We start from the raw sequence: 21,146 nt of genomic DNA on the forward strand, positions 1-21,146 counted from the left end.
GACTATGGTTTAAGGGGATTAACTGTCTACTTCAGGCAAATGTGTGAACACACATACCAATTCCCGCTACAGAAATTTCCAGCATGAAACTTCACACTTTGCAGCAGTGCTATGAACAGCAATAAGATAAAAATAACATGCTAGCAATAGCAAAGAAGAATTAAACAATTCTACACATCAAGGTTGCAGATAAAGGACATATAGAGGGTGGAAACCACAGGAATTAATGTTGTCTTTTTCATATTTTATAGGGATTTGTCCAATGCTCCATTTATAACCACTTCTGCTACATACCAGTATATTGGCACCCTAGAATCATTTGAGAGAAGAGACGGGATAGAAGACAGACAGACAGACAGACAGATAAATACTGCTGCACAAATACTGATTTGAAATTATGCCATCATCTTTCAATGATGATTTTATCCATTGCAGCCCAAATTGACAAATCTGAGATATTCATGATTTTTTTTTTTTTAGTACTTTGGAAGAAGGGGTAGGGGAGAAATTAGATTAACTTTGCATTTAAACCTAGCAAATTCACACTTTCCAAAACTATATGCAAACCGAAGCAAAACCTTTGACTTCTCACTTCTCTGAATTTTGCAATGCAATTCTCCAGCCAAGAAATGTGTCCAAAAGGACATAAATCAATGGAAAGGCATGCTAAAGTATTTATGTGCATGAAATCATGAAAAAAGCACACACAAATGCATTGGGGAAAATTCTTAGCAAAAATGTGCATATTAGGAAAAATTGCATACAAGTGTTTATTAGAAGAAATTCATGCGAAAACTCTGGCAAATTGTCATGAATGTTTTATCAAAAATTATCAGTTGCTGCAAATATGTTGAGAATTGAATTTCTGATTGGAAAAGATAGAAATTGAGATAACCAATTTGATAGCTCTAGTTGGAAGTAATGAACATATCTACAAAAATTCAGCATCTTAAATATTCTCTCCTTCAAACCCCCTGACCCTGCCTATTCATGATCAGAGCAAAGTAAAGTGACACCTCGATCTATAAATATTTACCTGGAAGTAGGGACCACCAGATCGGTCAATTTCGAGTCCATGCTACCCTCTTGTCTGTCCATTCATAAGTCCATTCTGTATTTAAATACACGCTTTGAACATATTTCCTCACAAAATTTGCATTCCTAAATGCATTTTATCTGAAAATATGCATTTTAAAATCATTTCAATATGTTATTTGAGCCAGATCAACATTAGATAATCCAAAGAAGTATGAAATTCAAAGTATTTCTTATCCACAAATTATTAAAACCCTGGAAAGGAGAAAACAGCAGCACATTTTACAAACATCACTGAAAGTCTGTTAGAACAGATTAGTCTTCAATTGTCAACTGAAGCGCATGACATTTGGTTCTTCCTGTAAGGTATACATTAAACCAGGGTATGTGGAACAGGGCAGTTCATAAAGGAATTCTCAAAGATTGAATTCCTTGTGCGTCCCAACCTGGAAGCTGAACTCTGTTTACAACCAGCAGTTCCCAGAGAGATTATGGACTTCACAAGTCCATGAATTAACTTTATAGTGCAGCCCTATTGCATGCCTACTCACAATTCAGTTCCACTGAAGTGGATGGCTCTTATTCCTAGGTGCATGCATATGGAATTGCAGCTCACGTGTGAACCAGCCACTTATCAATGGAAGACCCATTTTATCAGCAGTCCCCGAAAGGGTTGTAGCTTTTACAGTATCAGCAGCTGGTATACCCACTGTAGGTCCCCAGCCCTCTTCGTATGTCTATGTCAAAAGGAATGGATCATATGGAGAAAATAAACACCACCTGTGGATGTGACCTGGCTCCATATCCGCTGACATCATGCTCACTTTTAACTAAGCATCCTTACAGTTTAATGTTTGCTTGAAAGTAAATCCCACTGAATCCAATAAGCTTGATTTCCTAGTTAATGTAGGATTCCTGGCTAAGGATCACTGAATTTGGCTGCAGTCCTAAGTATACTTATCTGGGAGTAAGCCCCGTTGAGTTTCTTCTGTGCAGACAAGATTATTATGTTGGTGTACAATGGAACTATTCTACATTAGTTGTCCTGATTGCTTAGTCAAATGGTATATTGTGGCTGGGGTGGGTGTGTTGGTAACTGTATACTTATTCATCACACACAAACAACTCACTTTTTTATCGTAGACTGATTTATGTCTCTATTTGTGTAAGCATTTTATTTATTTATTTCAATGCATTTATATCCCATCTTTCTTTCACAGAAGAAAGGTGCACCTACTCAATAGCTTACCCAGATACTGACCAGAACTGGACTTGCACGAAAAGACTTCTGCGCGAGGGCAGGAAGCAATCCTCTCACTCTGATTTATCTTCAGAACATGTCACATGCAGAATTAGAGTGACAGCACGCTTTATTTCCCCACTTTAGAGCCTTATGAGTGAACAATGGCACCTACCAACAGCTTGCACTGATATTTTCACTCCTGTTTGTACCCAGCTCCAGATCACTAAAATTCCACATACACATGCACACATGTCGTAGCTTGTAAACAAAGTAGTGGCAAAGTAGACAGAGCTCTTTCAACTCAGCACTAACTATGTTTTATCAAAAACATGACCAATAGTGTTATAGTGCTGGTACTTCAGATCTGGAGATCTATTTTTATATGTGTCCATCTTTTGCTTCCCCATTGGAAACACACAGCTATGGACAGTGTATTTATAAATATTACCACACACAATTAGACACTTATCACAAGACAATAACCTAGTGTAATAAAGGATTCTTATTAGTATTTTTTTTTTGCAACAGTACTCACCAATATGGAGTACTGTCACATCTTTTTCTGCTGCCCATGGCAGCCATTTTGTGCCAGCCATTTGTTCTGGTGGCACCCACAATACCTTTACCAGAACTTCATTTTTTTTACCCCCAAGCACTGGTTATTATTGTTGACCTTGCACATATAAGAAATAACAATAAAATAAAAATGGTTGTATTCCCGGCATGCCCTGTAGCTAATCCATTTGTGTTTGAAAGTTGTAAACATAGTTCTCAGTTTTCAATTCAACTATCGGCTTTTTGCTGCATAGTTGGCATTGTCCACAATGAATGTGTTACCCAAATCTATGCTTTCCCCCCCTTTAGAGCTCACTGGGGCACACAGGAGCTCACAAGTGTCCACAGGATTGCCTGTTATTGGGAGTGTCCTCCTGATCTCCTAGAAGACGTGTGTATAATTTGTTTGTTTGTTTATTAAATTTGTATACTGCCCTGCATCCACAGATGAAGCATAAAAAGACCAGATAAAAACACAAAGTACAGAATAAAGCCAACATAGTTTCAAAACTCATGATCTCATGTATCAATCTGTACCCCAGAGGCCAAAGTAACAATCTGTCATTCAGAAGACTAGGAGACCTATGAGAAAGCTGAAGATGCTCACCTGGATCAGCTAGTAAGACAGTTAAACAAGCTATGGCTGGTGCAATAGTAAAAAGGCACTTTGGAACAAACACCTGCAGTATGTAGCTGTGTGGCTTTTTTCTTCCTTTTGCAACTGTAGGTATGCTTGGCTTTTACCTGTACAATGGGGAGATTTTTGCCTATATTTTCCCAGTTAATTTGATCATTCAGCTTTAGGTCTGTGTGTATACTTGGTCTTTAAAAAGTACGCTCTTAAAACGCCTTCATCTATTCAACCCACTCTTGGGGAAAACCCTCTCAAAGAACGCTCTTCGCTTTGAAACTGATGCAACGCTGCCACCAAATGGCAGGCAAGAGATGAAACAGCAGGTTAAGGATGCACTTTCAGCTTTTCAGACTGAAGCGCTTTCAGTCACTGCGATAATGTCCCTAGCGATACTGTGGTGTGATCAAGGTGACCAAAGTGAACAGAAGCCATATGGTTATAAACACCTTATTGTAGAAGGAAGACAAAGATTAGCATACTGAGTGGGTGGGAGACGGTAAGGAAATATTACCAATTCAGTGTTTTGTCTGTCTCCTGAAAATATCATCATCATTGTTATTTTCAGTATTGTTTCATTAAACCTAAGATCGGGGAGGAAGGCAGGAGAAACGCTAAAACCTGGTAGGATTGTGTAAAACCTAATCAAACAAAGATTCCAGCCTATAACTAGGCATTGGTCTTTTCCAACTACTTATAATGAAGTTACTACTAATAACAATAATATTCCCTTAGGTCTCAGGTTCAGGCTCCAGGATGTAGTCTAAGTAGTAATGGAAAAGCCCCATGCTTGACACCTTGAGAGCTACTGCCAGTCAGTGTAAACCTTGGGTTGGATGGAGCAGGGTCCACACTCGAACTCGGTGTCAGGCAGCTTCCCATGTCCCTGTGCCTTTGCCTGTGAGGGCAGCGGGTGATCTGCTGAATCTGTCACTGCTGAAGGGTTCGGTGACATTGCTACCCTGCAGCATTGTAAAATACTTTTTCCAGATTATGAAAGCATGGGGGGCAGTTGTTAATTTTGAATAGTAGAGACAAATTGATAGTTTTATCACCAGATGGCATTGGCGAAAAGCACCTCTCGCCCCACCACTTACAGATGGGCGGTGTCAGTTTTATGAGATGAATTTACGCATTCATCTCAGGGCTGATGAATGGTCACGGCTTGCCTATCTCATGCAAAGTGTTCCAGGAAGCATGAATTAAATATAGATAGCCCTCAAAAGCTCTCCATTCAAGAATTGTACTTGTCAGGATGGAGTTCAATGGATCAAAATAAGCTGCTACTTGTATTGCGAAGGGTTTGCTAATAGAAGGTAGAACTGATATAAACAGTCTCCTAACCTTCCATAATTCTTTGATAATATTACTATGTACATAATAAAGTGAGAATGCTAAATAGCAGCAGCAGCAACAACAACAATAACTAAGGAATACTTTCCAATATTTTTTTGAAAGCCTTTTTGGACAGGTCACGCTTGTTTATAGGAAAGTGAAGGAAATCCCAACGTCTGAAATTTTCCTGCTCTAAGCCATATGCTCTCTTTCTGCCATATTGTCCTCATAATGCTCTTCAGGTCTTTTCCTCGAGGGAGTACTTTAACCAAGTTATCTAAGCAGAATGCTACCAACTGTGCCTTTCCTGAAACAGCTTAAACATTGCCGGGTTTGCTTCAGTAGCTACAGCAAAGTAACACTCTTCTTTGAAATGACCTTTGGGAATATTGTGGGTGGCGCCCGAGCACTGCAAATGGTGATGACATACAACACGCACTTCTCTATGAAACACTCGTAGGTAAACACGCTGCTTCTATTTAATGCTAAGCTCAGGGAAAGACAAGGCAACATGTTCCCAACAGTTAACTATAATCAAAATTACTATGCACGTTATCACTGTATGTATTCATAATCCTTTTAAATTGGAATCATTAACTTCCAGCTAATATTCCAATATTAAAACTAAGCTTGCCATTACTAATAAGATTAGATTATGTCCCAGAGTATTGGCAGTCACTAACTAAACTAAAACATTGCAGCATAGATTACTCTTTTCCATCTCCCTCCCCAGCCCTGCTTACCATACAGCCCCCGACACTCAGCCATCTTACTATGGTTGCTAAACAAGTCCAGTCCTTACCATCCTTACTGAGCTTTATTTTTGTACTTCTGGAAATATCCCCAAGCCTGCTTATAGATGTTGCCATTTTGCCTCTATCATGATTACCATTTGGCTAATGAATTCACTATCAGTAAAGATTGCTGGAAACATTATTTCCAAAATATAATCTAAAGGTTTGGATCTCCAAATGATTTTTTTTAAAACATCTCTGGCTGCTTTTGTTCAAAAGAAATATTCCTAGCAGACCCTGCTGCGGTGTGCATCATCCTGATTAATTTATAAGCTAGGGAGGCAAGTTTTTTAATTGATAGTGATTAGTGAACTTTCTAAATCTGTAAAACTTCAGTGTGCTTAGGCTTCCAATAAATGCCAGCATCTATTTTTACACCACTGTTTCCATTTAACAGAAAAGCAAATACATCAGCAGGCAGCTGCTGATGTTGCAAACACCCCAAAAGTCTATTATTCCACCTACATTCTAGTAGGAGTGGCTCTCATTAGCATCATTGAGGGTTTTTTGGCATATTTTCTACATAGATACTTCAAAGAAGAGGAGATTCGTGTTAAAGAAATCAATTCTCACCACCCCTCAAAAAAATAAAACCGTGATCCACCTTCAGCTTAATGGAGACCTTAAACTGGTGCCTGACCTTTTAAAATATTCTTAATTTGTGCCCAGGGCAAACCACAGAAAGTTACAAATGGGAGCTTTAAGGACCACTTTGCATGCTAAAGGCAGGTTCCCGCATCTCTGACACATCTTTTCTGTAATGTTTGGAGATTATTGTAAGCTAGGACAAACAGATAGCTTTTATTGAAACATGTCAAGCACCACATTTTGGGCCTCGCATATTTTTTTCATGGGAGTCTCGCCAAGGTCAGCTAACGTCTAATGATTATGCACACACAATTCTAGATTCAGATAGGTAGCCATGATGGACAATGCATTTTCATATAAAATATCACAAGACAATAAACAGACTAAAAACACAGTATTATCTGATCACAGATGGGAACCCTGTGGACCTTGGTCTCCAACCTCCATTATCCTCAGCCATCATCTCCAATGGTCAGGGATGATGGGAGTTTGAATCCAACAATATCTGTGGGCCTACAGCCTACCCATTCCTGAATTTTACTTTTGTGTCTGATATGACACTTCAAGCTGCTATTGGAGGCTCTCTTCTTGTCTTTTTAAAAGTACAAAAGTTTGCTGTTCTGCTTGCCTGGGGAGTCCCTCAAGTATGTGGAAACATGACCTGGTCTTTTGCTGATAGATACAGGGCCAACATATTCAGTATTAAGAAGGAGCAATGGAAGATGCTCAATAATGTGCTTGTTTGGGACTCCAGCCAGCCAGGAACAGGAGTCTTGTAGAGCCGTTTTGACATTTATGGGAGAGGAGTCAGGAAAGAGGGGGGCAAAGGAGAAAGAATAATATACTTCATTCCTACCTTCCCAGAGGCGTCTAAAACTGTGGTAAATAGCATTTAAGGGCTCTCCTGAGCACTTTATTGCTGTATCAAAAGGGCAGGAAGGTAGCACTATGGAGAGACAGACAATGCTAGACTCCCTACCCCCCGCCAAGATCCTAATCCTCTACCTTCCTGATACTTGCCTGCTTGAGCAGGCAAATCCAACCCATATCTATCTATCTGTCTGTCTGTCTATTTGTCTACCTATCTCCAGCTGAAGTTCCCGCCCTCATCATTTAGTGTTTTTGGAGGCCACTGAGCAACCTCAGTCTTTATCAGGCTGTTTTGAATATTGTAAGGACTGCTGGGGGGTGGACTACGCCCTCTAAATGTTGAGTTACATCTCCAATTATCCCTGGCTATTGAGGTTGATGGAAATTAACGAGAATTGATGGGAATCCTGCCTAGGGTTGATGGAAATTGGAGTCCAACAACATCTGGAGAGCCACAATTAGGGATAGCCAAATCTTGTCAATTTTCTTTTTTATTCGTTTCTAATTTTTGCAGTCTTAAATTCAGTTCTCTACATTTCCACATCAGTTTAGAGGTTGGTTGGTTGGTTTTTAAAAGTACGATCTCCCCTAACATAATGCATTTTTGTATATAATTTTCAGTAATATGAGCATTTATGCATGCTAGCATATGCTTTTTGAAAGCATTTTTTTGGTTGGAGAACTGCACTGAAAAACTTTGAAGGAATATGAAAATTAGGTAGATTTGCATTTAATGATGTTATGGTTTTATTATTATGGGTGTTCTGCTGCTCAGTGTTGATTCGTCTTTATTAGAAAAGAGAGACACATTCTTAACTGGAGAAATGAATTTTTAATGTAAAATAAGAGTGCACCTAGAGAGAATTGTATTTTATGGTCCTTGCCTCTGGGTCACTGCCTCCCTTTAGGTGATCCCATTTTAAAAGATTTCAAAACCTTTGGAACACCAAGTTCCATTCTCTTTAATGAAAGCTACATCCCAGCAACATTCTTGGGAAAAGATATCCACCCTCAAAAACTCTCATTAACTTCAGTGAGAATGTTGCCTGAATAACGATTGCTCTGAACAATTGCTGACAGAAGCTATCTTTGCCCACAATATACAGCAAATTCTAGTCTGTTATGTTTTCTTAAATGGCCATAAGTAAGAATGATCTTTCAATAGCAGAGACACAGGTGTCTGACCAAACTCGCAAAGAGGCTGACATCCTGATGTATATTTTATGTTCAGCACTCGGTATTGAATAGAACTAATTTACCCAGTTCTGGGGTGCGCTACAATAATAAATTGTTGTTCTAGCGTACAATGTGGCACACAATGAAACATACTGAGGGCAAGACGAGTCCTATTTATTTCAAGGAGTGCTGTAGCAGGCCTAATATTGCACAATGGCAGCCCAAACCCTATAGGGAACTTCTCTCATGGGAGCGTATCGGCTGTGGAAACTACTTTGGAGAAAGAAGGCTTCAGTCTCCCGAAGGGATGAAGTGGGTGATGGGTTGTGGAAAGGCAAGCAGTGAGACAATTAATGCAAAAAAAGAGGAGTAGGGGAGAAAGAAGATTGGAGGGAAACACAGAGGGATGAAGAAGAACCTAACCACTGGGATAGTATCTACCACCAGAGGGGAACCCTTTAAGAATGCAGAGGACAGGATTCAACTAATGACTCCTGTCAGCAGAAGTCATGCAAGAGGACTTCCACTTCTGCAATGGGGGTTTACCCCCTCCTCCCCCTGCATGCACTGAAATGGACTTGGGGAGTCAATAGGACCCCCAGGACATTGTGAGGTGGATTGTTCCACTTTCCAAGCTGAAATGCTTGCCCTGAGAGAACATTTGGCATAGCATGCCCATTTCCACCTTAAACTAAGTATTGTGATATTTTCCCCAATATTTGGCACCCTGTTCCTGATGTGTGACTAACAGTTCTTCCTACCAGTAATCCTCACATCGAAATATGTAGCTTAAAGGCCGCAATCATTCCCATGTTACATCTGAGGAACCTTATGATGACAGAGACGTAATAAACTGAGCTGCCCAATGCCGTCAAAGGAATCCATGACTATGCTAAGTTTTGAACCCAGGTCTTCCTGATCTAAATTCACCTTCCTCTGAACAGAACCATTCTAAGCTTAATAAACAAAAACAAATATAATGCATGAAAGATAAACAGAAAAGCAAAAACCAGGTTTTGTCAAAATAAGTTTGCTTTAACCAGGAAGCAGAATCAAAATGGAGGGTCCATGCAAGCACACAGTGTAATTCAATATTAATAGAGAACATGGGCAAGATCCTACTACCATTTACTCACAAGTAAGTACCAGCCAGCAAGCTTCAATTAAAAGTTTATTGCTTGCAGGCTGAGCTTCTCTTATTCATTCCTGTTGATCCCAACTGAGGGATTAGTCGTGAATAACCTCTTATTTGTCTCATGAACAGATTCTCTTAATTGTTAACATCAGGCTTTAATTGCCAGTTTCCTCTCATTTTTTACTTTTTTTTAAATAACAAAATTTCTCTATTAAAAAGAAGAGAAATACAAGCAAATGGTTATTAAAGCCTCCCTCCCACACACAAACAAGAGAGAGGGGACAGCCATTGGGACAATTTATGGTTAGTCAAGAGACAATTAACAACAGGGTCAGGTCTGAGGCCACCACTTTAGGCAAAGGGCTCTCTATGCCCCAGTACCACCAGATTCACCAAGACGGTAGGCACCAGTGGGAATGGTCAATGACACTCAGCCTGCCACTGTGAACAGAAACACCAGAGAAGGTGATGGCAGTAACTGCTGACATCTTCATCCCCCCTTGTTGTAGTAGAATCCAAACATATTATGGGAAATGAAGAGGATGGTGACTACAGCCTCACCACAGCATCTTATAATGGCAATGGCACTCGCCTGAGAGGTGCTGGAACTGAGTTCCGGAGAGTGAAAAAAAGCCCTGGTGTGCACCATCTTGACCTAGTGGTCTGCGCATTTTTAATTTCTCAAGTAGCCATAAATTTATGTCTTGTCACCACTCAAAGCTACTACTTGCAGTAATGTTTACGTGACAAAAGAAATTTGTTTCAAAGTCCTCTGACTTCAGCCAAGCAAGGAAATATTTGATTTACTACTGTAGGAACTATGATGCAATTATTACAAAAGAAAGTGAACTCTAAACATTAGTCTTCATTGATATCCAAGTAACTCCTACACTTTCCAGAAAGACATTTGGGGGCCCAGCACAAAAAGGCAAAGATACACAGCAAATTGGGGTGTTTTTTTTCCTTTCCCTTTTTTTGGTCAATGATCCAAGGGGCTGGATTAAAAGTGATGTCAATAAAAAGATAAAGAAAGAGTTGCAGGTTCCAAAGAAAGAAATCTGATAAAATTAAAGTGTAATAGACACTTCAAACTGTGTGATCTGACCTAATAAGTTATTAATAGGGAACCATTACTCCTCATACATATTTTATTAGCCAGGCATTGCCTTTTTGTCAAGATTAGTGGATTATAAAATATTTGTGCTACACAATATAAATGACCCTACCTATTAATAAGTCTCTGGAAAGATATGCTTAAATTGAATTACATTAAGAGGAGAAGTGCCAACTGAAAATTAGGCATAATTAATGGGAACACATAAATAAACCAGAGATAGAGGGAAAAGGACATTCTCTCCATTGATCATGTGGAGGATTAATTGCCAATATGCTCTAATGACATCCTGACTATTACTGTTTTTATAAGAGCCATTTCGGAGGATGAAATGTTCATGGTTGCATGAACTTCACACGCTGCACTTTATTGCTCAAAAGGAACCGGACTGATCACGTGGCTCTAAAGTACTCCGCATGCCTCTGGAAATGCTGAAAGCACTATCTTCCAACGTAGCCCACAAGAAAGCGTTTCCCTGAGACAGAGCCGTAGCTTTGCTAATATTCAAGTACTAAGTTTCCTGTGAGCATGAATTACAATGAAGCAGAGGTATCCCTACTGAAAGACAGTGCGAGGGCACACCGCTTTATTATTTTCCATGGGTCAGAGCCAGAGATCCACTTAGCACAGCGATGCCTTAGAGATACAGGAAATTATTTTTCACATCTCATTCACATAATGGATAATGTGAATTGAGTTACACAGTGAATGAGCACCCAGGATCTTCTCTATTTGCTAGCATATATATAAGGTTTCTCTGGATCTCGTGGCTGTGCCTCCAACGTGCTATTGTGTAACCGAAGCAAAGTTTTCACTTCTCCCTCCCTTCCTCCCTCCCTCTCTTTCATTCCATTAAAGAATGCTTGAATTTATTTATTTATTTATTTAAAAAATGCATTCAAGTAGTGGCACTTTCTTCTGCAGGTGGCTCGTACTCAGTGAAACAGGTTGTCACAAGGAAAGAGTAGCTTTGTGTTCAGCTTTTGATACTGAAAACAAATCTTCGTAAAATAAAAGCAAATATTTCAACCATAGAATGGTTTCTGTAACTAAGATTTTTTTTTTAAAAAAAAAAAAGCATTTTGAACATTTGTAAAATTCCATGGACTGTTATAACTGCAGGCCTCTTGATAGATAGTGGAATCATTTAGAGGATAATTCTTTCTATATTATTATTTGAGTAAAAGAAGCATTTAGACTGCAGCACTATATACTGTATACCCTGGGAGTGTGTCTCACTAAACTCAATGGGACTTGCTTCTGAGTAGACTTGTACAGGACAGCATTGTTGAATAGATAAACATAAGGAGTCCTATAGTCATGAACTATTTACTTCCACAGCGGCGTAGCGTGAGTTGTCAGCACCCGGGGCAACGCAAGTAATTTGCACCCCCTAACCCGGGGCAAGGCACGTAATTTGCGCCCCCCCTAACCCCTAACCTGCGAGTTGCCGCTGGCGCTGGCGCCCAAACGACGCCGCTTGCCCGGAGGAGGAGGGGGGCAGAGAGGCGAGGAAAATGCAACGGCCCAGCAGCTGCAGCAGCAGCGGCGGAGGTGGGGGTGTGAGGTGGGGCTGCCTGGCGGGACCGGACGAGCGCTGAGAGCCGCTGCCTGCCGGACGCCTTCAGCCCGGGCGTGCGCACAGCTCGTCGGTTCCGCGAGACATGCGGCTCTGCTACAGCCTGCGCCCGAGGCTCTTCGGCGACTCCGGAGGCAGCGAGCGTGCCCCCCCAGATGTTGCGCCCGGTGCGGCCTGCCCCCCTGGCACCCCCCACGCTACGCCACTGTACTTCCAACAAAGTTATCACCATCAGCCTACCTAATTGACACATCCCTTCAAAGTTTTTGGAGTGGAGGATCTCTCTGAGAAAAGGGTTCTAAAAGCCATGGAGCCACCACAGTGACAGCCCTGCCCCTGTCTTTTGCACCCATAAATCAGATCTTAACTATACCAGGAACCTGAGAGTGCCTGTGAAAGCGAGGTGTGCATCAGTAAACACATATAGCATGTGTCTTAACAAGCTGCAACCTATTAAAGTCCTGCAGCATAAGCTCATTGCATGTCACATTGTGAGACACGCATCTCTCGCTTTAAACATTGCAATGTTTGTCACCAAAGCAGCGCTGGGTACTGGAAAACACAGCTGTCACAAAAAGTGTGAAGCAGCCTTGAATCTAGTATGTCATTAATTCCACCAGGCTCGGCAGCTTTCACATTCTTCTTCTTCTTCTTTTTTAATAAGCAATGCTCCCTAGAACCTCCACCACCTGGTTTAAATAAAATATCAGGATGGTTTTGAGACCCACCTGCCTCTTTGGCTAAGCAGATAAAAAAACCCCAACAACCGAGGGCCCATTCACTAGAAATAATCCACCTGAAACAAAACACCCAACACTAATCCCCTAAAAACCTTATCTACTCTTTGACACTGTTGTAACAAACACTTCCAAAGTCCCGTGCCAACATTGCTCATGTGTTCACTGGATTTTAATTAGAGCTCTGAGAGGTTGGGAAAACTGGCTGGCAGACCAGGCTCGTTCATTTCACAAGGTACCTTCTACACCAGCCTTTTCATCCTGCTTGGCGGGGCTTGAGGAAAGTCAAGTAAACAGTAAAAAGAATACAAAACAGACCCCCAGAGACGCGTCTAAAGTCACTGCAAAGCACAGTAACAATAGGCATTTTCTGAATGGCGTTTTGTGCTTGCTAACAGGTAGGCATTGCAAACAATTCATTTTAATATCAAATCTTAGAGGAAGGGGAAAAGAAATTCACTGCCAGAACTTCCCAAAAGCCGTCTGATGAATACTTACAGCCCTGGCCCAGTCCTCCTTCTCATCCCCAAAATGAGGTTATACCTTCATCCAGGTTTCAGAGATAATGATAGTCTTTTCCCTTACGATTTTTTTTCAAAATCTGAAATTAAGAAATCTGTTGAAAAACAGTGTGTATTATTAATAATCATAATAATAATAATTTTTATTTATACCCCGCCCTCCCCAGCCAAGGCCGGGCTCAGAACAGCTATTAGGTTGGCTATGTGTCCTGATTGATAGTCCTTTGTTTGAAGGGTTGTCAAAGGACAGTTCCCTATTTGAAGGAGCCCTTAAATTGAACGGCTGCTCTGTCTAGTTAAAAGTTGGGGGAACTATAACAAGGCAGAGCAGGATCCTTGAAGATGACCATCACCAATAAGTACCTGCAGAACAGCCTCTGGAGATGCATTTTATTTCTGTTTAAATTGTAGCAATAATTTCTAAATGTGCATCTATAAATGTAAATTAAGACATACAAATTTTATGCAGAACCATGTCCTCTTTTCTGGTAATCAATTTCCCTTTTATTTGGTAGGGGAGCAATGTGTACTAGATAATATAAAGTGAAATGTAATATTTCCAGAGACTGCCTTCTGCCTGTCTTTCCTGTTCTTTCCACACACAAAGCAAACCTGGAATAGAAGACTGAGGTGTAGAATCCGTCCTGCACCTCAAAAAATATTTTACACTTGCAGCTTACATGCATGTAACTTGCGTGCATTCAGCTTTAGCGTTTGGCATATATAAATAAAAGGGGGCAGAAAGGGGCAGGCATCTGGTAAAAGGAACTTTGGCAATCCCACCTGCCATTGCACCCAATGTGTTTTGACTATACTTTCTTTTTCCCTGTTTGATGGCAGGTGACAACAGGCACCTTTCATGCCTGAGTTAAATATATATATTTATAAAATGTGTTCTCCCTGGAACATTATTGTTGCGAAAATATTTGTGAAAATCGAGGGGTCATTAACTACCACTGTGAAAATGAAGAGAGCATTGAGGTAGCTACTATTATTCCTCCTCTTTATACCTGCTGTGAAAGCAACCTGACAATTCTATATCATAAGAAAAGAATGAGAGACAAAATTCTTTAGCTTGGATGAATTATTTTCTGACTGATTACAGTCTAGGCCTGGGCTTGTTTATTCAGAAAGCTGTTGTGCTGTTGCATTTTCCCCATTAAAGTGGCAATGGTAACATTTCAAAGATGCTCTGGGAATGACAGCATATAAATACAAGATGTAGCTTTACTCATTTGAAAGCTGAGAACTTCATATTTGGAAACAATAAAGTTATTTTACTGTTAAATGTAACTGCACTACAACTCTTCAGTTAGAGTTTACAGCAGGAGTAGGTAACCAATTTCTGTCCACAGTCACATCCATACTATACTGTATATTTAAAACACCAGGCTTCTCCCAAAAAACTCTGAGAACTACAGTGGTACCTCGGGTTACATATGCTTCAGGTTACACACTCCGCTAACCCAGAAATAGTGCTTCAGGTTAAGAACTTTGCTTCAGGATAAGAACAGAAATCGGGGTCCGGCAGCATGGCAGCAGCAGGAGGCCCCATTAGCTAAAGTGGTGCTTCAGGTTAAGAACAGTTTCAGGTTAAGAACAGACCTCCGGAACGAATTAAGTACTTAACCCAAGGTACCACTGTATAGCTATGTCAGGGATTCACCACAATTCCCAGGATTCTTTGCAGGAAGCCAAGTGCTTTAAGTGTATGGTGTTGTGACCAAGGACCACATTCCTCCAGGGGTGATCTGTCAAGGGTTACATGTTTAGTGATGCGCCCAATCTCTGGGAAAGGGGCTGTAATAGAATGCACAAATGTAGTGGCTTCAGAGCCAAGTGGGCCTCAGGTCGCTCACAGGTGCTTGAGGGAATGTTCTTTTGCATGATAATGATACCCGCTGTAATGAAAGGCATGGGTTAGCTCTTCTCTTGAGAGGACAGCTTTGCTGCAGTTGAGGGCAGCACACCTGTAGATGTGAATCTGAGTGCTGGACAAAATGGAGAAAATGAGTGCTCATCCCCCAGTGAGGACAAGCCAATTGAAGACTGATCAAAATGGCACAAGGTAAGCAAAGAAGGGACTGGTGTCCTAGGTGCATCTAACTAATTCAGGGATGAGCTAGACATTCGCTAGCAATTATGTTGTTGTTTTTGCAAAAATGGACTTTCTAGAACCTCAAAATGTTTCCCAACAGACACCCAAAACTTTGCCCCAGTTTGCTGGTTTCAAAACCCTGATCACTCACAGAAATGATATATTATTTGTTAGAATAATACCCCTCCTTCCTAGTAACAGTGATGCTCTTACAAAGCAAATAAGATTTGCTATATGATCACATCACAGGAATCAAATGCCATGACTCTGCACTAACTTTGTTCTTAGTGACATTATTAAGTACTTTGTGGCTACACCATCCTAATGTGAGCCCAGTCTGCTGTCACCACCAACACTTGTGTAACCATCAGAGTAGATGTAAAATACCAGGCTTCTGAAAGGAAAATACAGTGGTACCTCGGGTTACAAACGCTTCGGGTTACAAACTCCACTAACCTGGAAGTAGTACCTCGGGTTATGAACTTTGCTCCAGGAGAGAATGGAAATCGCACGGTGGCAGCAGGAGGCCCCATTAGCGAAAGCGTGCCTCAGGTTAAGAACAGTTTCAGGTTAAGAACTGACCTCCAGAATGAATTAAGTTTGTAACACAAGGTACCACTGTACACTATTGCTACTCTAATAGTGTGTGTGTGTGTGTGTGTGTGTGTGAGAGAGAGAGAGAGAGAGAGAGAGAGAGAGAGAGAGAGAGAGAGAGAGAGAGATGTAAATACCCCAAAGCATTGTTAATCAAATGCCACTTTAGCCTGCTAATACAATCAACCCTTCTAGTATATTAGTTCTTACCATTACTTTTTCCTGCTCTGACAAGTACTGCTGCCACTAAGAAAGAAGCATTCAACAACAAAGGCTGTTCCTCATCTAAAAATGAGCTCCTTCTGTCCTTCAAAACTTCTGAATATTCTGAAAATGTAGAGTCATCCGTAAAACTAATAGAGCAAACCATGAGTTAGCCTAATATTGAAAGAGAAGTCAACACTGCCATCCACTGAGCAATGAGAGAACCACAGTGACACCTGTAGGAGGATCTCATCAAATGGCAATTTATTCAAAGACGTAACTTGCAATTACCTGCAGATAAATTCCCCACCCCACCCCAGTTTCTTACTGAAGTGGGCAGGAATTCCATTCTTAAAGCAAGGCTCCCCAAGAGAAAGAGGGAACTGGCCTACTCAATCCCCTGATATTTTACGGTAAGTATCCTGGAGTAGGACTGGGTGGTAGCGCTGGAGAAATTGGAGTTAGAGGGATGTGTAGTTGTGCATTTAAAAATACAGTGGTACCTCGCAAGACGAAAAACGCGCAAGACGAAAGAGTTTTCTGTTTTTTGAGTCGTTCCACAAGACGAATTTCCCTATGGGCTTGCTTCGCAAGATGAAACGTCTTGCGAGTTCTTGCGAGTTTGTTTCCTTTTTCTTAAAGCCTCTAAGCCGTTAATAGCCGCTAAGCCATTAATAGCCGCTAAGCCGCTAATAGCCGCTAAGCCGCTAATAGCCGTGCTTCACAAGACGAAAAAACCGCAAGACGAAGAGACTCGCAGAACAGATTAATTTCGGCTTGCGAGGCACCACTGTAATCCCCTTTCCGACACTATACAGGCAGGGGGCAGGAAAAGACAGTGTATCCTGCTCTTCAGAACTGCTCCCTCCTCATATAGTAATAAAATGTCCAGGCAGCCCAACCCAAATAATCCCTTAAGCACTTTATAACATAATTGGGAAAGGCCCTGGGGTGGGTGAAAAGGGGAGTGGTGAAGTCCTAGCCTTCTTCCCTCCTCCCAAGCCCCCCTCCACCTCATCAGATCTGAAGGTACTACAAGACTTTTGCTCCAGGAGAATGATATATATGTATGGGAGTGTGCAACCACATATAGGTAAAGATAAAGTGACCCCTGACCATTAGGTCCAGTCGTGGCCGACTGGGGTTGTGGTGCTCATCTCGCTTTATTGGCCGAGGGAGCCGGTGTACAGCTTCTGGGTCATGTGGCCAGCATGACTAAGCCGCTTCTGGTGAACCAGAGCAGCACATGGAAACGACGTATACTTTCCCGCCGGAGCGGTACCTATTTATCTACTCGCACTTTGATGTGCTTTCGAACTGCTAGGTTGGCAGGAGCAGGGACCGAGCGATGGGAGCTCACCCCGTCGCGGGGATTCGAACTGCCGAGCTTCTGATTGGTAAGTCCTAGGCTCTGTGGTTTAACCCACAGCGCCACTCATGTCCCACAACCACATATACTTGCCCCTTAAATCTGTTGTTTGTGTTGACACTAAAGCCATCACCAGTAGCAGCTATTTATGTAATGTACAACTTGGCCCTGAAGGCACCACGTATGCCTCACATAAACAGCACCTGCTTTTCAGAAGTTTGGAGCAAGCTGACTCTTCATCTTTCCCAGTTTAAAAGCACCTGCCAATCATGCTGCAATTGCTCTGCTTCTCTGTGCTCACCTCCTCATCACGCCATCGAGCTCGGTCCCTTCGGCCACTAAAGCGCAGTAACCCTAGACACACCAACCCTCCTAGTAAATAAAGACACAGAGCTTTAACGGCCGTCTTCCAAAAGAAATGACACAAAGAAGGATGGATGCTCTAGAATTGTTGTCCTTTGAAACCACATGATGCATTCAGAGAATTAAATTTTCAACAAGTCACTTACTGATAGCCACTCTGCGAGTGCTACTCCTCCCAGCTTAAGTTTCTGTGGTTCCACAGACATTTATAGGACAGGGCTGTGTTATGGAATCATGCCACAGAGGAGAAAGCCTGTTTGTCTTCCTCTGCCAATGTTTGTTCCACCACCAAACAAGGTCAGGTTTAAATTAAATAAATAATTTCTCAGCACTTCCATATGTTTTCTCAGTTCTTCCCTCCCTCCTCATTTTTACACTGATAGTGAATTATACCCCCCTCCCCCCAAAAAAGATTAATCTGATTGTTTTAAGATTATTCACTTGCTATTGATGAGCAGCATTTGTAAATTAAGATGCCTCAGCTTGGTGTTCAATGATCTTGAAACGTGTTTGCTCTTGACCAAGTTTTAGTTTCCTTTCTTTTCTTTTTTTAAAAAAAGATCTTTATCATTTATGTAAAATAAACAGGCTTTGTCGGAACTTCTCTTTCAGATGGAGTATGTGTATTGGACCATTTTAACAAGGTTCTACGGTGTTCCACACAGAGATCGTATCATGTACATCTGGGTTTCCAGGTAGTTGACCAAATTTTAATTAAAGCCTGTGCTTCATGTCATGATTATTCATTCATAGTTTTAAATTGAGTAATTCTTAATTTATAGGCTCAGCAATATCACTGGTTTTAGACTATTCATAATTTGAGAACATTTTCATCATAGTGATCCTGCTACACATGAAGGAAAACTGTCTTTAAAAAAAAATCATTTTGAGATAACATCTCCTTCTATTGGCCTCTAAATGGGGCTGCATACACACTATATATTCAAAGCACACTCTTTCTCCCAAAGAATTCTGGGCACTGCAGTTCACCCCAGAGTTATAATTCCCAGCAGTATAATTCCCAGCAACCCAAACTACAGTGTAACAGTGAGGGGTGAACTACAGTGCCCAGAAATCTTTGAGGGAAAGAATGTGCTTTGAAGAAATAGTGTGTTAGAAGCCTAAGAGTCAGTATGGAAACAAAAGATGGTTGGATTTATTTGGCCGTCTGTTAACAAAAAAATCAGATTTTTAGGTGCCAACATCTGATCTGGACACCAGGTTTAAGATTTTCAACTTCCCCTATCTAGCCATGTGAGAAGCACCACCAAAAAAAGGTGCCAGAAGAGGGCACAATTAATATATTCATATGCTAATTTATATGTATAGATGCAAATTTAGAAATAAAGACTACAGTAGGGAAGACTGGCCAGGTGTCCTGTGTGTCTACAAGCCACTTCAAGTTCCCTGCTCTTCTTCTTATGGTTCATTAGACCATAAGTTGAACTAGACAGCTTCTCAAATGGAGGACAATGCCCCATGGTGCCATCACCAGATCCAGCACCCTCCTACATTTGGTGGGTTGGTCCTTCCTAAGTTTTGTGGGGTGGCTGGAGAGCTTCCCTTCATCACACTGGCAGCTCCTGGCAGTGGCCATGTTGTTTACTTCACAACATCCTGTGAAGTTGAATTTTGTGGAGGGGAAACCATGACCTCCGACACAGAAACATGTCTGCTGCCATGTTGGTTGCTCCAGGGTATTGTTGAAAACAAAGATGGAAGCAATCTGGAAGGAACATATAAGGGGTTGGGGGACAAAGTGCCTGATGAGCCCTAATGGAGTCCTAGTATTTCAGTAGTTATCTGAGGATACTGCATGGTGATCTTACAAGGTCTGGCTGTCACACACAACTGCAGAAGTTGTGTGTGAAGACTGTAACCACGTTGGCAGGTCCAATCACATACCCAAACAGAGCCTTTGTGGAAGAGACACATGCTGTGTCTGTAGGGGATAGCACAGCAGGCAGGTGGATCCTAACTCCTTATGATGATATGTATGTAAGTTATGGGTACCTGAGTACGTGGCTGACTGTCTGTGTTGAAAGCATGCTGAAAACAAAATAGAAATTTCATGGAAGTTGCCTATTGAACTTTAGCAGATCAAATAGAAAGCTGTAGGTATTTTTGTGGCGTCGCTGTACATTTTCCCTGATTTTATTTACCATAGATTCAAATCCTCCTTATAGAACAAGCTCCCTGCCGTTTACCTTCTTTGTCAAATAATAGGTCCTCCTGGCCTGACCTTGACCTATAACTAGACCTTGGCATTTAGTCATGCTGTGGTTTGTGGTAGCAATAACCGCAAAACAGGATCTTCCCAGTGGCTTCCAGCCAGAGTGTTACTCACTAGCTAATGGTTGGAATGGACTGATAAAAGATATGGGCTGTAGCATGCGGGGGGGGAGGGGGGAGCCACACATTTTGTGTTTGTTGGTGTGAAATAAGTAAGAGTAAGCTGATAAAATGACACATTGGAGCCATGGTTGCTTGGTTATGCAAAACAGGCATAAAGTTACTAATGCAGAATTCTGTTCCCCAAACCCACATATTTCTCGCTACTGACCAGTCACTTTTAAAAAGTAAGCTTCATAAGTAAATTACTAAGGTGCATATTTTCCGCTTTAACCATTATCAACCCCACTGCTTGCCTGTATCTATGAAAAGTTTATTATTATTATTATTATTATTATTATTATTATTATTATTATTATTATTTGTACCCTGCCCATCTGCCTCCATTGCACTAGCCACTCTAGGCTGCTTCCAACCAAATATACAAAAACACAACATAACACCACACATTAAAAACTTCCTGATACAGGGCTGCCTTCAAATGTCTATGGAAGGTTGTGTGATTATTTATCTCTTTTGGAGTTAGGTAGCCCAAAAGAAAAGATTATACAAAGTCTCCCCACTTTTCTTATTCTATATTAACTACACTGAGGCTGTCATACACACTTCCCTGGGAGTAAGTCCCACTGGCTTCCCTAGGACAAGAGTTCTTCCTAGACATGCCTAAGATTGCAATGTGCTTGTAGTCAACTCTAGCCACAAGGTTGCATCATGACTGTCATATTTGGAGCAGACCTATTGAAATGAATGGTCAAGGCCCACTTAAGTCCAATTATTTTGATGGTTCTTCTCTGAGTAGACTTAGCCGGGCACAACCCATAGTCCCCCAGCACTTAAAGCATAAAATTGACAT

The 21,146-nt window shown here is 41.3% G+C and overlaps 1 long non-coding RNA gene across 1 annotated transcript in view; it reads right to left on the minus strand.

Annotated features, from left to right (window-relative positions):
• Nucleotides 1-1,042: 1,042 nt before the first annotated feature.
• The window catches only part of LOC308593474, a 32,111-nt gene continuing 12,007 nt past the window's right edge, over nt 1,043-21,146 (minus strand). Inside the window, exon 3 of the long non-coding RNA XR_014010969.1 lies at nt 1,043-1,176. This is a non-coding gene — a long non-coding RNA (uncharacterized lncRNA). The remainder of the gene's footprint in view (nt 1,177-21,146) is intronic.

Source organism: Podarcis bocagei, assembly GCF_964188305.1.
Source record: "Podarcis bocagei genome assembly, chromosome: 8".
Lineage (NCBI taxonomy): Eukaryota > Metazoa > Chordata > Lepidosauria > Squamata > Lacertidae > Podarcis > Podarcis bocagei.